The sequence below is a fragment of the Monodelphis domestica genome, chromosome 2 (assembly GCF_027887165.1).
Source record: "Monodelphis domestica isolate mMonDom1 chromosome 2, mMonDom1.pri, whole genome shotgun sequence".
Taxonomy (NCBI): domain Eukaryota; kingdom Metazoa; phylum Chordata; class Mammalia; order Didelphimorphia; family Didelphidae; genus Monodelphis; species Monodelphis domestica.
In genome coordinates, this window is record NC_077228.1 from 448,498,103 (window position 1) to 448,514,257 (window position 16,155).

General features: G+C 37.0%; 1 pseudogene; it reads left to right on the forward strand.

The window, feature by feature from the left end:
- Window positions 1–7,414: 7,414 nt before the first annotated feature.
- Window positions 7,415–9,178, forward strand: LOC100032554 (rRNA 2'-O-methyltransferase fibrillarin-like; annotated as a pseudogene).
- The last annotated feature ends 6,977 nt before the right edge of the window (window positions 9,179–16,155 follow it).

Sequence of the window (16,155 nt, forward strand, 5' to 3'; positions counted from 1 at the left end):
GAAGGAATGTCCACCAATGGGGGGAATGGCTGGACAAGTTGTGATATATGATAGTAATGGAACATTATTTTGCCATAAGAAATGATGAACAAGGTGATCTCAAAAATCTGGAAAGACTTGTATAAAATGATAATAAATAAAGTGAGCAGAAACAGGAGAACATTGGACTCAGCAACAACAATGATGTTTTATGACCAACTCTGAATGACAATTATTATCAGCAATGTAAGGATCCTGGATCATTCTCTCATGATGAAAAAGGCTATCCAATACTACAGAAAAAAACTGATGAAATCTGAATATAGATTGAAGCATGCCATTTTTCACTTTATTTCATTCATGAATTTTTCTCTAGTGTAAGTCATGTCTTCTTTGGTAACATGATGAACAAGGAAATATAAAATAAAAAATAAAAAAATGTACAACCTATGTTTTACTATCTGGGTAGGGGAGATGGATGGGGTGAAGGGAGACAATATGGATTACAAAATGTCAGAAAAAGATTATTGAAAATATAATCTGAAAAAAAATATAAAAATAATTAAAAAACACTCTCTGATAATATCTTTCATTCTAAGTTTCTTTAAGGGAATTCTTGTTTTGGAGAACACTATAAATATTTTCAGAAGAAAGCAGAAAATTACAATTGAATGGAGGGGGAAAGTGTAGTACGTACTTACTGTGTACCAAATGTAATAAGCACAGAAAATACAAACACACACACACACACACACACACACACACACACACACACACACACACAGAAAGATAGTTCCGCTTTCATTCATTCTAATAGGGAGAGATGACAGAGAATGGGAAATGGTGGCCAGAGAGAAAGTTTTTGTGATGGAACTTTCCAAAGATATCAAGTAGAGATATGAGACTGAACTTGAGTCACCCAACTCTAAGCATAGGAAAATCAATGGGCATACCCTTTCCAGTAGCAATGGCATTTTTTATTTGATTTATTGTTTTGGAAATGAAAAACAGGAAGAAGCAGCTTATAGAAGGGAACTCAACTCAGTAAGTCAAGGAGTAAAACTAACGATATCTAATTATAATCAGCCAAATAAGTCGACAATTTTTTAGTGTAATTTGCAGCATGAAATGGACTTTTTTTACGTTCTTAATATGCAGATAAAGGAGGACCAGGGAACATTCTCCTAATGTCTTATAGTTTAAATGCTCCCCCAAACCTGTTATTCATTAATTCATTTTCCTATAAATACATAACTATAAAATTTGTAATTTGAGAGGCACTTGCTAGACATGAAATTAGAGGATCTCAGTTCAAATCCTAGACCCAACATTTGTTTGGTAACACTAGATAAGTAGATAGACCTCAGAGAATTTGTTTTATTTCTTGTAAATTGGAGATAATAATATTTACCTGCTTCTTCAGTTGGGGAAAGATTTGTTTTTCCTTCCAATGTCCTATTCCTATCACTTTAATGATGTCTGGAGAAAAGTCTTGACTTTAGAGTCAGAGATTTGGGGTTTAAATCTTGACTTTAGCCTTAAGAAAACCATTGACTTCTCTGGCCCTGAGTTTCTTCCTCTACAAAATGAGGATTCTTAGGTAGATGGTCTCAGAAGTTCCTTGAAATATATGACCATTTGTGAACATAGGATTGTTGTGAGGAATACATTTTGTAAACCTTAAGGTGTACATTAAGATATTGCTATCATCAAAGATAATCATCATCATTATTACTACACAATTTTCCCCTTTTCTGACTATGTTGTCAAGTTTCCTCATAATGAATGCTTCCAATATTTTATTATAAATTATTTTAGAAAAAGAAACAATATTAAAATAAGCATGAAAATAAAATTATTTTACTGAGTATTAAAAAATGAGAAACTTGTTTTCTCAACTGAATACTCTAAGAATTTTGTATTGAGGGAGAAAATAAACTATTTTATGACCCAGTTAATATAGTAAAAATATGAGAAATCTGGCATATAAGGTCAAAGTTATGTCAAAAGCATGCAATTATGAGGTTAAAACAAAAATTTGAATGAGTCTCATTTTATGCCACAATATTTTACTATGCAAGGCAAAAAGAGAAAATCTTCCATAGCAGGCACTGAGACATTTCAGAAGCTACATATCATTATTCAGAATTTCCAGGTAGAAAAATCCTGGAACACCTGAGGATTTCTTAAGCAATCTAAAGTTAGTTTAGTTTAGTTTTGTTTCTAATAAAATCAGGCAAAGCATTGACAGACATGTGTTCACATTTATTAAAGGTTCACAGTTTCAAAAATCTTTAGCAAGAGAATAAAAAAACAATATACTGTTTGTATTTATTAGTTTGGGGACAAGATTTCATTGAATCTAAAATGTTTGGTTCTAAATCTTTAATGAGATAAGTACGTTGCCATCCGTGTGTTATATTTTGTAAAATCCATCCTGGCATGCCTTGGAATAACCTTGTTTAAGATTTTTAAAACACTCCCCAAAATATACTAGTAAACTCATAGTTTCATTGAATATTCAAAACTTAATGCATAAATCATAACTTTACTTAGAGCTTAAGAGATATCTTTTTTTAAAACGTTTAATTTCTCTAATACTAGACAAACGGAATTGTCAGACTCTTCTTTCTTATAGCTTCTAGATAGGCATAATTCAGAACTCTCCTGTAAGGCCCCACATTTTCCTCTATTTTTTATCTTTAAATTGAATTAGAGAAGAGGAAGGTTGAAATAATTTGCAGAAATACAAACTATTATTCCTAGAATTAAAATTGTGGTCCACCATTACTCTTGGAAGCTATCATTAGCCTTTATGATCCCAGCCCTACTTTTTAAATGTAATAACACAATCAGAATAACACAAGCAAAATCTAATCTATATCTTTCAAAAATTATTACCTTTAGAAATTTGTCAAAATGTGAGGAGCAGAATGGAATGGTAGCCTTGGAATTTGAAGACTTGGATTCTATTTTCCACCCTGGATTAATTATCTTGTCAGATATAAACTATTTTTTTTAGCCACAGTTTAACCTCAGTTTCCTCACCAATAAAAGGATTGAAAAGAAGATTCATTAGATTTGTTTAAGAATTGAAATTCTATAATTATGTCTGCATATATTTATTGATCATGTATTTTATAGCAATGGCAAAATAGGGTAAATAACCACCCCCCAAAATGTAGGAAATTACTCCTACCTTCAAAGGAGTTTCTTACCTTCAGAAATATATTACTTTGAAAACTGATTTTAGGTGAGGAAGCAATGATGCATAAGTAACAGTAATAAAGAAAGGGAATAGATTAAAGAGTGATACTTATATCTATTCTCTTTCCCCTAATGTTTCAGATTTATGTTTTAAGTGCTTTCAGTACAGGGTAATTCTAGCTCAAGTTTTCAGTTATCTTTCCAGTGACATGTAGATGGTTGAACTATTAATTTATTCCTTTAGACTGGGGAAAACAAAATTTCATCTTCAGAAGACTTTTGACTTCCAACAAGACAAGTTTCAACCAAACCTAGCTCTCTTTAGAAATTTCATTTCTCACTCAGCTGCACTACTTTGGGACTTCTTTGACTAATTTTTCCATCATGCTCCAGGAAGCTCATTATGGGGATAACTTTATCATTCTATGAGATATCATCAGCCTTAGTTGCCTTCCTCATCACTGCCTTCTAACTCTTTCTTTAACAGATAGCTTAACTCAGACATCTTATATCTTATGTGGCTGCAATACTTTGAGACTTTTCTGACTTTTCCATCATGGCCCCAATCCAGTATCTTCTACTCCTCCTCCCCCTTTTCAGCTTCTATTTGTGTTATGTCTACCTCCATTAGATCCTTGACAACAAGAACTATCTTTTTTTTTACATATTTGTATACCCAATTCTAAGCACAGTGATTGGCACAAAGAATGCACTTAATGCTTATTGACTGTTGACTATTTTCAACTCAACCTCAAAACAAATTAAGTACAAACCCAAGAAAATAACAATTCAAGGAAAGAAATTTCTACAAGGTTACCTCCATTGATTTTAATACCCTAAGCCTGTGATGGGAACCTATGGCACACATGCCAAAAGGGCACACAGAGCCATCTCTTTGGGCACATCTATGGTTGCCCACCAGAGTTCCTTAATAGAAAGTGTGGATGAGAGAGGTATAGACTGCACTGCAAGAACTTGACTTACAAGGAAACCTCAAGCAGGAAGGAATTGGAACTTTGGCTGGCAATGGGGGATAGGATTAGGACCTCCAGCCAAGAAAAGCAGGTGGACAGTTTAAAACAGAGTTCTTATCCCTTCTGAACTGACAGGGAGAAGATCATCTCACTGTGCCTAACTTGCTATAATCCCTCATTGAGCTGAAGAACCCAGATTACCCATCTTTCCACAAGAGTAGTGAATAGAGACTTTTTTCCCTTTGGGGAAGGCAAGAGACTATCCACCCAGAAGATTTTCCATTGATACCTTCAAAGTTGTATCTCTTTATTTTAGGAAATTACACCAGCCTGACTCCACAACAGTCCTCAGGGACCCAGGTCCCCAGACCTCAGCCCTCAATCCCTGAAGGTTGAGATTAGAAATAGGGACTTTCCTATCCGAGTCCTGCTCAGATACAGCTGTGGGGTCCGGGGAACAGCCACCTAAAAGCCCATAGGGGGAGAGAGAGGAGACCGAGCACGGAAGAAGGACAAAGAGTCTGTCTGATTGCTGCAAAGCTCGGCTCATTTATTGCAGGCGCAAGGCAGGAATATATACTTAAGGTAGCAGGGGGATGGTGGTGATTAAGGACGGTTTGTACCAGGAGGGAACATGAAGAACTGTCATGGTTTGTGGCCATTGGACTTAGCGACGCCAGTCTCCAGGAGATGACCTATTTGATCATGTTCTCAGAAACCCTTATTTCATTCCTGGTCATAAGTTTGTCCCCACACATAGTCTCTGATAATTATCTTGGTCATAATTTTTGCCCCATACATGGTCTCTGACAATTCCCCCTTTCTTTTTAATTAGAGGGAAGATTATTAAGTCAGGACCGCAGCGACGGCCCCTGTCTTAGGCTACACAGGGGGAGTTACTCGATCATCAGGGATTGAGGACCTGTGCTATTCCCGTCGTTGGGTTACCGCCCTGCTATTAAATTGGAGGCGATCAGTATCAGATGGAGTGTGTGGTTGGCCAGTATCTGCTATTTCGATACGATGATATTGGACCGTAGGATACTTGACAAGGGCTGAGTCGATATTTGATTTGATAAATCCTTTGAAAAATCTAGCCAGGCGTTGGAAAGCCCAAGGGCCAAAGGTGAGGATTAGGAGGATAATAAAAAAGGGAGCTATTATCGTGGGAATTAGGGTTGAAAGCCAAGGGGAGCTTCTCAGAAGGTTATTGTACCATCCTTCTTTGGCCTCAGCCTCCTTTTTTCTAAGGGCTAGGCGTTCTCTTAATTTTGCCATTGATTCTCTAACTACGCCCGTGTGGTCAGCATAAAAGCAACATTCTTCTTTAAGGGCTGCACACAATCCTCCTTCTTTTAAATTAAGTAGGTCGAGGCCTCGTCTATTCTGCAGTACAACTTCTGAGAGGGAGGATAGGGATTTTTCTAAAGCAGAAACAGATTTTTCTAGGGCTACAAGGTCAGATGTCATAGCAGATTGTAAGGCTGTAATATGTTGGGTCTGTAGGAGAGCAGTGGTGCCGGTACCAATGCCGGCTGCAAGACCACCAATACCTAAAATAAGGCAATAGTAGAGAGGGGTTCCCTTATAACACGAGGGGATGAGGACAAAAGTTTATCCAAGGCGGTGTCTGTGTGATAGATAATTCTGGGCCATAATTGTATAAGCACACAGAATTCGGAGGAGGTATTAAAAACCTGAAGGGAAATACAGGGGGTGAGGCCAGTGTTGCAGGCCCAAAAAGTGTTATTTGGGAGCTTCTAAATAATGAGGGGAGTGGGAGATGGGAAGGGTAACATTACAAAGATGGGAGTGAGAGGGAGGGGGGTGACCTAGGCAAAGGCCTTTTCCAGAGATTTCAGTAAGGGTGATGCGGTGGGGGGAGAGGGCGCAACGAGGGGAAGGGGTAGAGGTACGATGAGGATGGTCAGTAAAGGCGATTCCTTCATAATATGGGGGTTGCGGACAGAGGCATAGCCAACAGCCAGTCGTCAGGTTTGGAGCCGTAGCATTCAAAGTCAAATATGTACTATTAATAAGGTTGAGGAGTCTATCAGCGATACCAGGGGGTACTTTGGAAGTAGGGGCAGGTGAGAGAGTAGAGGGGGGGATTCGGGTAGGGGAGAGGGGTCGGGAGGGCTGGGGATCTTGATATGAGGGGCGGCGCTGGTCTATAGGAACAATATTAGAATCCATGGGAATGGTAACAGGGGTCACACGCAGTCTGATTGTAAAGAGAAAGACATCATCAGGGCCAATTTTGTAAAGGCGCAGTCCCCAAGTGAGTCCTTCAGTCCAACGGGAATCCCTTTTACCCTTGTTGGTGAATTTGATAATAAGAGGGTTGCAATTGAACTGGTTGGAAGTACAGTGTTTGGGCTTGGGGTCTTTGCGAGCGAGTGTGATAAGGTCTTTATCTTGGGGAATCCAATTGGCTGTGCCAATTGTCTCGCATCCCCAAGCGGCACAGAATCCATCTAAATGACTTCCACAGTGGGCGGGCTGTCCAAAACCAGGGCACCCGTATAGTGGGAACTGGGTATGCTGGACCCATTGGTCTTGAATCTGGGTGTCAGGCACGGGGGAAGAACAATAATGAGGTGATGAAGTGTAGGGAATGCCAAGGGTACAAAGATCAACTGTGATATCAGGGAACCAGCGTCCACGCGGCCAATTTTGAGAAGAGACGGAGGTGATGGAGAGTTGATTAATAGGATTAATGAGTTCCCATGTTTGGTGTACGAGGAGATGAGGACTCTCAGGGCTCGTTGACGAAGGACAGACGCTCAGGAACAGGATCAAGCAAATCGGGATCATTTTGTATTTTCCTGAAAAACAAACAAAAGAAATCTCAGGGGCAGGCCCCTGGAGGGTTTGTGTTAGGGGGAGGGGCAGGGGAGTCAAAGGTCTTTATCAGACGGGAGGGGACCCAACGGGCGTTGTTCGCCTTGGCATCAAAGACACAAGCTGAGCCTTTTCCCCAAGTGAGGACAGGGTCCGGGCCTTGCCAAAGGCCTGTGAGGGGGTCTCGCCAAAGGACTTTTGCCAGATCAGATGTGGTATGTGTTGGAGCTGAAAAAAGCTGATAAGTTCATATAACTAAATTTCAATTACATAACAAAATTATTAAAACAAGTCAATGAACAATCAAATTACAAGAACACAAAAAAAACAACCCAGTTAAAAAAATAGTAGACTGGCGAATATGAACAAGAAAGATAAATTAAGAATCACAAGACTCACTAAAAAACATTATGAAATATTTTTTAACCCTTGGATGTCAAATTTCAGGAATTCATAAAATCGTTCAGAAATACTGGAACCAGAAGGTAAACTACAGATTGACAGAATCCACAACTCACCATCTTAGAGTACTTGCTGGAATAATGTAGCCATAGAATTTCCAAAGTCAAGGGCTACCAGATAAAAATAAACCTTTGCAGGCAGTCAGGGGATTCTAAGGCCTGGTGGCCTGTGCAATTTGCATGTCCATTGGTGGCTTCCGTAGCCACTCCCCCCCACACCGCCTCTGCTTCCGCTTTCTCAGTACTTCAAGCCCAGTGCCAGGAAGCTTGGATTCCGCTCCACCCGCCTCCCCCAAACACAAGAGCGTTGGGGTGGCTTTGAAGGGTGTGGAAGAGGTGGTGACCGTGTGAGTCAAGGAGGCTTTGGCAGAGGCAGAAGAGGTTTTGGAGGATGTGGTAGCATTAGAGATCTAGGGGACCGAGGAGGTGAACAAATAGGGTTCCAATCACCTGGTGGTTGGGACCGGTTCCCCCTGGCTTAAAGCCAGAGTAGTCAAAGAGGTTTCCAAGTAGGAAAGAAGGTTACTGTGGAACCTCATCGGCATGAGGGAGTTTTTATTTGTCGAAGAAAGGAAGATGCTCTTGTCACAAAGGACATGGTGGATGGTGAGCCAAAGTTGGAGTATGGTGCTTGGAACCCATCCCAGTCAAAGCTGACCCCCGTTGCCCTAGGTGGAGTGGATCAGATTCACATCAGACCAGGAAGCCAAAGTACTCTATTTGGGAGCAGCTTCAGGCACCACCATCTTACATCTCTCTGACATTGTGGGCCCTGAAGGTCTAGACTATGCTATTGAATTTTCTCTTCTATCTGGCTGAGACCTCATCTATGTGTCCAAAAAAAGAGGACAAACATCATTCCTGTCATTGAGGATGCACAACACCCCCACAAATCCTGAATGCTCATTGGGATGGTGGATGTGATTTTTGCTGATGTGGTCCAGCCAGAGCAGCCCAGAATTGTGGCTCTCAATGCCTACAACTTCCTGTGCAAAGGTGGACATTTTGCAATCCCCATCAAGGCCAACTTCAAAGACTCTACAGCCTCCCCTGAAGCTGTGTTTGCCTCTGAAGTGAAAAAAAAAATGCAGCAGGAAAACATGAATCCCCCTGGACAGCTTGCCTTGGAGCCCTATGAACAGGACCATGCTGTGGTGGTGGGTGTGTTCCATCCGCCCCCACAAGCAGAAGGAAGCAACTGCTAAGTAGCTCCTGCCTCTCCTGTTCCCTGCCCTGGCCTCATTTTCTACTCTCTTTGTTTTGTTAGATCTTTGTATTTTCTATTAAAAGGCATGACCCTCCCCCCCAAAAAAATAATAAACAAACTACCAACAGCCAGAAAGATGAGACTAGAATGTCAAATGTGGAAAGAGCAATGTTTGAAAGACCTCCTCAAGAGTGTGAAGCTAGTTTTTCCTTCAACTATATCGAAACATTCCGTATAAACCTTGGTTGGCGCCAGGGACTGAGGACTCAGACACTTGACATAACTTCCTAATTGCCTGTTTAATATTTCTAGCACTTAACACAGAATCTGACACAAAGGAGGTGCTCATTAAATGTATATTGATTGATTGTCTGAACACAAAGCAACCATGAAGGGTTGTAGGAGCTCAGAGAAGCTTTGCTATAGGAACACAGCAAGAGCTCAAATATGAATTTAACTGGGCTGAACTAGTTAAGGGGCATTCAGTGCCCACTTTTGTTAACTATCTCTTGCTATATTTAAATAAATCTCATTTTGTTGACTATTAACTGACGTATGATTATATAATTTTATTCTAATACCAAACTTAAACTACAAAGGACCCACCTGAGTAGGTACAGCTCAGAATACTATGGAACCTCTGACCAAAAACATATAGTACTACTATGCATGCATGTTTATTTTCCTTTGTATCCTCAGAACTTAACCTTGGGGGAAAGGGAGAAGAATGAAAGAAGGAAACAAATTTATTAACACCTTCTACAGGCACTATTCCAACATTTACAAATATTAACTAATAATAATAATTTCATAAGAGCAGTAGAATTGATAAATGCTTATTGACTTGACTATTAGATAAATATGATTGTGACAGCTAAACCAGGGAGAACCTACCTAGCAACGTGTTCTCTACACTTTAACTACTTAATAAATGTCTGAATGAATAAAATAAAATTCAAGTCTTTTTGTTAGTCATATTTTGTGCCTGCTAGAATCCCTCAAGTAATGGTTGCAAATTTATCTGAGAACCTAAGAGCCATTAACTTTGGATGCCAGCATCAATTAAACTGGCAATGCTCATAACTGCAGAACTTCCAGCCTAAGCACTAATTTGATTGGCTTAGTGATATGAGACCTGGTTTTGCTTAACTCTGAGCATGGAAATATTGATTTTTAGGTGCATGAGTTATGTTTCCACTGTGAAATATAAAGTTGGGCTTTCAGCATAGAACAAATTAAGACATTACTGGCAAGAATAGATTTTTTATGGCTTAGAAATAATAAAAGGGGATCTTTTAGAGCAGGGTTAATATTTTTAAAGGATTTTCAGATTAATGGAATCTAGTCTTTTCTTAATTACCATACAGAAAGCTTATTTTAAAATACATGTCAATTATATGAAGCAAAATATTTAAACTGTAATGGAATCTGCACATGTTTATATAGAATTATCTAGAACTAGTCCTAGGAAAAAATTAGGAAGATGATTCCCTAAACCTTCAGCTTCTTGAATTTTTTTCTCCCCAAGCAATTGGTCACTTCTATATAAACAATGACTCTTAGAGCAGAGGTCTAGGATCCTAGGGTCAAATCCTCTTTCTGACTCTTACTATCTGTTTGACCTTTGACTAATAATTTAATCTCCTTGAGTCCTAGTTTCTTCATGTGTAAAATGACCAAGTTGGACTAGATGGATCCTGAGGTACCTTTTAGCTTTATTTTCATAATATTATAACTCGTTTCCTAGTTCTTTCTAACCAATCCATAGCAAATCTGCTCTTGAAAAAGGCTCTGACATTCATTCATTTAATTTTTTAATTTTTTTCCGATATGTTGATACAATTTTTCATTGTAATTTTTGACATTTTGCAATCCCTGTTCTCTCCTTCCTTCCAAACCTGTCCCCTCTCCAAGAGAGTAGGTATAATGATATAGATTGTACAAGTGCATATATTCTCACACAATAAATATTTCCATGTTCATCATGTTGTAAAAGAAAACACATATTGCTTATCCCACAGAAAAATTTATGTAGGAAATAAAGAATGGTATGCTTCAATTTCACATTCATTCTGTTCTTTCAATGGCAGCAGACAGCTTTTTTGAGAATCTTGGAGGTATCCTGGATGCTTGCATTGTCTAACATTCATTCATACTATGGTAAAAATAATTGATAAGGCTTACCTTCTCGTGAGCATTTGCGTTTCAAGAAATGATGTTCTAATTGAAGAATTTCAGCAGACAGGTAAAGAAATTATGGGAAGATGCCTTTTGCTCCACGTAAGCATATATTTCTACCCACTCTATAACTCTGACTTTCAGATGTCATACTAGAATGTACAGCCCAGGTGGTAGAGGTGACCTTTTGATCAGACAGACCAATATGCTACCTTACACTTGGACTAATTATGTAACTTTCCAAGAAAAAAAACAAACAAAAAAAGACAATGAAGACAATCTAGATTCTACTAAGTATGCTACTCTGATTTCTCCGTTTTAAGGCATGAATCACAGGAAATAATATGCATGTATCAGCAAGTGTGATACAATGAATAAATATCCAGAAGAATATGGATACAGAGGCCATGGGTTCAAAACTTGATTCTGCCATTCTGTGACATTTTATCTCTCTGAGTTTTAGCCCATAACCCATAAAATTAGTAGGGTAGACTAGAATATCAATAATGTCAAACTTAAAAAAAATGGATCCCCAAATTTCCAAGTCAATATGGCTTAGAAAAACACATTAGCATAATTTTGTCATATTATATTTTTATGTATTTTGTTAAATAATTCTAAAATACATTTTAATGTGGTTCAGGCTCCACTGAGAAATATTACAGACTCCAAAAAGCTTGAGAATTTGATAGTAGATGACTAGATGACCCATATTGCCCCTTCTGGTTCTTAACGATACTATTAATCAAAAGGGCATAAAACAGTACATGGCACCTAGGGAAGAGACAAGTCAATAAAATAAAAATAAATATTTTTACATATGTGAAGATTTCTGGTAACTATATTGTACCATGTTTAAAACTACTGAATATATTATAATTGCAACTGACTTGGACCTATCTAAAAAATACATGTCTTTACAACTTTACAAAAGAAGGGAAGGAAGGGGGCAACAGAAACATACTACTGTATTCCCTAAACACTCCAAATAGTGAACACTTTTAAATCTAAGTTTTTCTCTAGCAATTATATATATATATATATATATATATATATGTATGTATGTATGTATGTATATGCAATTTGGATTTCTAAGCCATGGTTTAAATTAAAAGATTTAGCAGATTCCTCATCAGGAAAGGACTGCACATACATGCACATATACACAGATATGTGTGTATTTAATAACCATTATGTGGATAGAGCTGGTGGTACAATTCAAAGAGAACTGTGCCTGGAATAAGGTAAATTTGAGTTCAAATCCAGCCTGAGACACTTACTACCTGTGTGATCCTGGGCAAATCAGTTAACCCTCTTTGCCTCATTTTTGTCATCTGTAAAAGGAGCTGGAGGAGGAAATAGCAAACCATTCCGTTATCTTTGTCAAGAAAATCCTATGTGTTCACAAAGTGTTTGATGTGCCTGAAACAGTATTGAGAAGAAGGAAAATATATATTTATATGCATATGTGTGTGTGTGTGTATGTATGTAGTGTGTGTGTGTCCAGGTATACTTATCACCCTTCATTGTGTGTGAGCATATCTGATGAGGAAACTAGCTCAAATACTATATATTACATACACATATGTGTATGTGTGTATAGAGTATGTGAAAGGGTCTAAGAATAGGGAAGACTCAAAAGTTTTTAAATTTGGTTATTGGGAGAAGAGTGGTAAAATTATTTTTGACAAGAATTTAAATAGAACAGCTGGTTTAAAGCAGAAGAGGAGAGTTCAAATTGTGGATAAATTGAAGTTCAGGTGCCTACAAGACATCCAGGGGTAATAGTCCAGGAAATAGCTGGAAATGCAAATGAATACTTATTATTAAACAATTATAAAACAATATTATCATCATTAAGTCTTATGCTTCTGTTGGAATAATTAAAATATATTTTCATAAATTTATTTCACAATGAAACCTGTTATGCTATGAAGGAAATTTGTTGTTAAAATTCTTATTAAGTCCTAAGCCATGAATAACCCAAGCATGAGAGAAGTGAATAGACAAACAAGTACCACAACTCAACCCTGAAATTAAGAGGAAAAAGATGGAAAGAAAAATGCTTCAAAGTATTTCTATGAATATTAGTGCCCTGATAGACAAAAATCTTTGGCAAGAACCTTTTCCTTATTGGAAATAGGAAAATAACTGGACGAAAAGGGTTATCATTGCAATCATTACATTTAATTATTATTATTATTATCACCATAATTATTATTATTATTAAGAAGATAAAGAAAAGCAGTAAGGAATTTGAAAGATAGGAAAGCAGTCAGATGATTAGAGGCATCATATTAAAAAAAAAAAGATTGATTGACAACTGAAGATTAAAGAACATCAATTAATAATTAGAGAAAGGTAAAAGGGTTCCTGTCAGCCAGGGAGTTGGTTTATTTCGTCACAGACAGAACACTAGGGACAGTGAAAGGTTAACATTCCAATAAACTTGAATATTGAGTAAAGAGAAGGAAAATTTAAGGCAATATAGTGGCCAGCAATTGGGATCAAGGAGGTCAGCCAGATTTCACCATTAACTTAAATAATTTGGAATGTCACCTAAACTCACAGTCTCAGTTTTTCTTTATGTAAAAATAATTATTTTAAAGAAAAACTAGAATGACTAGAAAAATAGCACTACTTTTAGTGCTAACCCTACAAGTAGCCTTTTATAGGAGTACAGATTTAGAACTAGAAAGGACTTGATAAATCACAGTATATTCAACCTCTCATCTTACAGATGATCAAACTGAGGCCCATAAAGGAATAATAGCTTTCTTTAAAAAATATTATTCCAAATTTTATGAAACCTAACAAAACAAGCAGTTCCATATATAAAGAAAAAGAAGACACTACACAATTGAAATGACAAATCTCATATGGTTTATATAGTTAGCTTACTTTTCTTCATTTCTGTATAATAAATCCCAGCTACAAGTCTCAGTTATTCCACACCATTCCCACATCACAAAAGATATCAAAAATGCAAACTTGTAGATATTAAGTCTTCCATGTTTTACCTTTCTGTTTACTTTCTGGAGATAACTTATTTACACAGTTTATTCTACCAACATTAATTCTGTTGCTGTTTATGATGTTTTCCCAGTTCTACTCTTTTCATTATTCATTATCTCTTGTTCTTTCAAAAATTTTTTAATCAGTCTGTTCATTGTTTCTTATAGCACAATAATATTCTGTCAAAATCATATGCCACAGTTTGTTGAGTCATTCCCCAAATTATGGGCATCCCCCCATTTTCCAATTCTTTTCTACCACAAAGAGAGCTGCTATAAATATTTTGGAACATATGAGTTCTATCCCTCTTTCCATGATCTCCTAGAGAATCAGAACTGGCAATGGTATTTCTAGGTCTTAGGGAAGACACAATTTTATAATTCTCTGAGTATAAGTCCAAATTACTCTATAAAATGGTGGGATCAATTAACACTTCCACCAATAGTACATTGGTGTCCTCATTTTACCACCTCCCCTCTAAAATTTACTCCTTTGCCCTTCTGCCAATTTAAGCCAGTCTGATTGGTTTGCATTTCTCTAATTAGCAGTGATATACAGCATTTTTTCATATACTATGTATGACTTTGATTTCTTTATCTAAAAATTGTCTGTTTATATCTTTTTCCCATTCACCAATTGTATGATGGTTCTTATACATTTGCTAAAATTCTCTATTTATTTTAGAAATGATACCTCTGAAAGTTTGTCTTTAATTTTTTACCCAATTTTCTGCTTTCCTTCTAATCTTGGCCATATTTATTTTATTTGTACAAAAACTTTTTAACTTAATGTACTCAGAATTATCCATTTTACATTTCACGGTACTCTCCATCTCTTGTTGACTCATGAATTTCTCTCCTATCCATAAATCTCATAGGTAGTATGTTCCCTGTTCTAATTTGTAGCTTTTTTATGTCTAGATCATGTATCCATTCCGATCTGATCTTGGTGAATGATGTAAGATATTTGTCTAAATCTAGTTTCTGTCAAAGTGCTTTCCAGTTTTCCTAAAAATTTTTACCAAATACTGATTTTTTTGACCATTTTGAGTACTGATATTTCCTCGTTGTCTATACTGCCATTTATCAGGATGTAATTACCTTCCCTATCTCTTTTGACTAGATCTATTTTTACTTTGGCTTTGTCAGATAGCATGATTGCCTTCTTTTTATCAGTTGATGCCCAATAGATTAGCCTCCTTTTACCCTATTTGTGTCTACCTTCCTCATGTGTGTTTCTTGTAGACAGCATATGGTAGGGTTTTGGTTTCTAATCCACTCTACTATTTACTTGCATTTTATGGGTGAATTCATTCCATTCACATTCAGAGTTATGATTACCAGCTATGTATTTCCTAGCATTTTGATTTCCACTCCAGGTCATGCCCTTTCTTCTTTCACTATTTCCTCCTACACCAGTGTTTTGTTTTTAATCAGTCCCCCTAATTCCCAGGCTTATTTTATTTCCCTTTCTACCTCCCTTCTTATTTCCCTTTTATTTTCTTTACAGTCATTTTAAACTACCTCCCACACTACCCCTTCCTTGTATTGCTTCCCTCCCCACCAGTCTGTTTGTTACCCTTCTACTATCCTATAGGGTTCAAATCAATTCTCAGCCCCAATGTATTTGATTGTTCTTCCCTTTTCGAGTCAATTTCAATGCATGTAAGAACTGAGTATTTCCTATCTTCAACCTCTTTACCCTTCCAGTGTATTGATGTTCTCCCCCCATCCCACCATGGGCTTCTTTGTGACATATAAATTTACCCCATTTTGGTTTTTTTTCCCATTTCTCTTACTCTTAGTGTTAACCTCTTTTTTTAACTCTAGTTTTATATATATATATAATATAGATACATATATCTACATACATATTTATGTCTTGGCATTTCATCCTATACAGTTTGTCACTGTTCCCTCTAAGTATAATTCTTCTAGCTACCCAGGTAATAATAACAATTTTTAAGAGTTACCAATACCCTCTTTTCTTGTAGGGATACATATCATTTTAACTTGTTGGGTCCCTTAAAAAAAGTTGGGGGTTTTTTGGTTCCCTTTCCTTTCTTTATTACCTTTTAATGATTCCCTTGAGTTCTGGGTTTAATAATCAAATTTTCTGTTCAGGTCTGGTCTTTTCTTTACGAATGCTTATAATTCTTCTGTTTTATAAAATGACCATACTTTCCCCTGTAAGAATATAGTCAGTTTTGCTGGATAGTTGATTCTTGGTTGTAGACCCTTGCTTTCCAGAATATCATATTCCATACCTTTAAGTCCTTCAGTGTAGATGT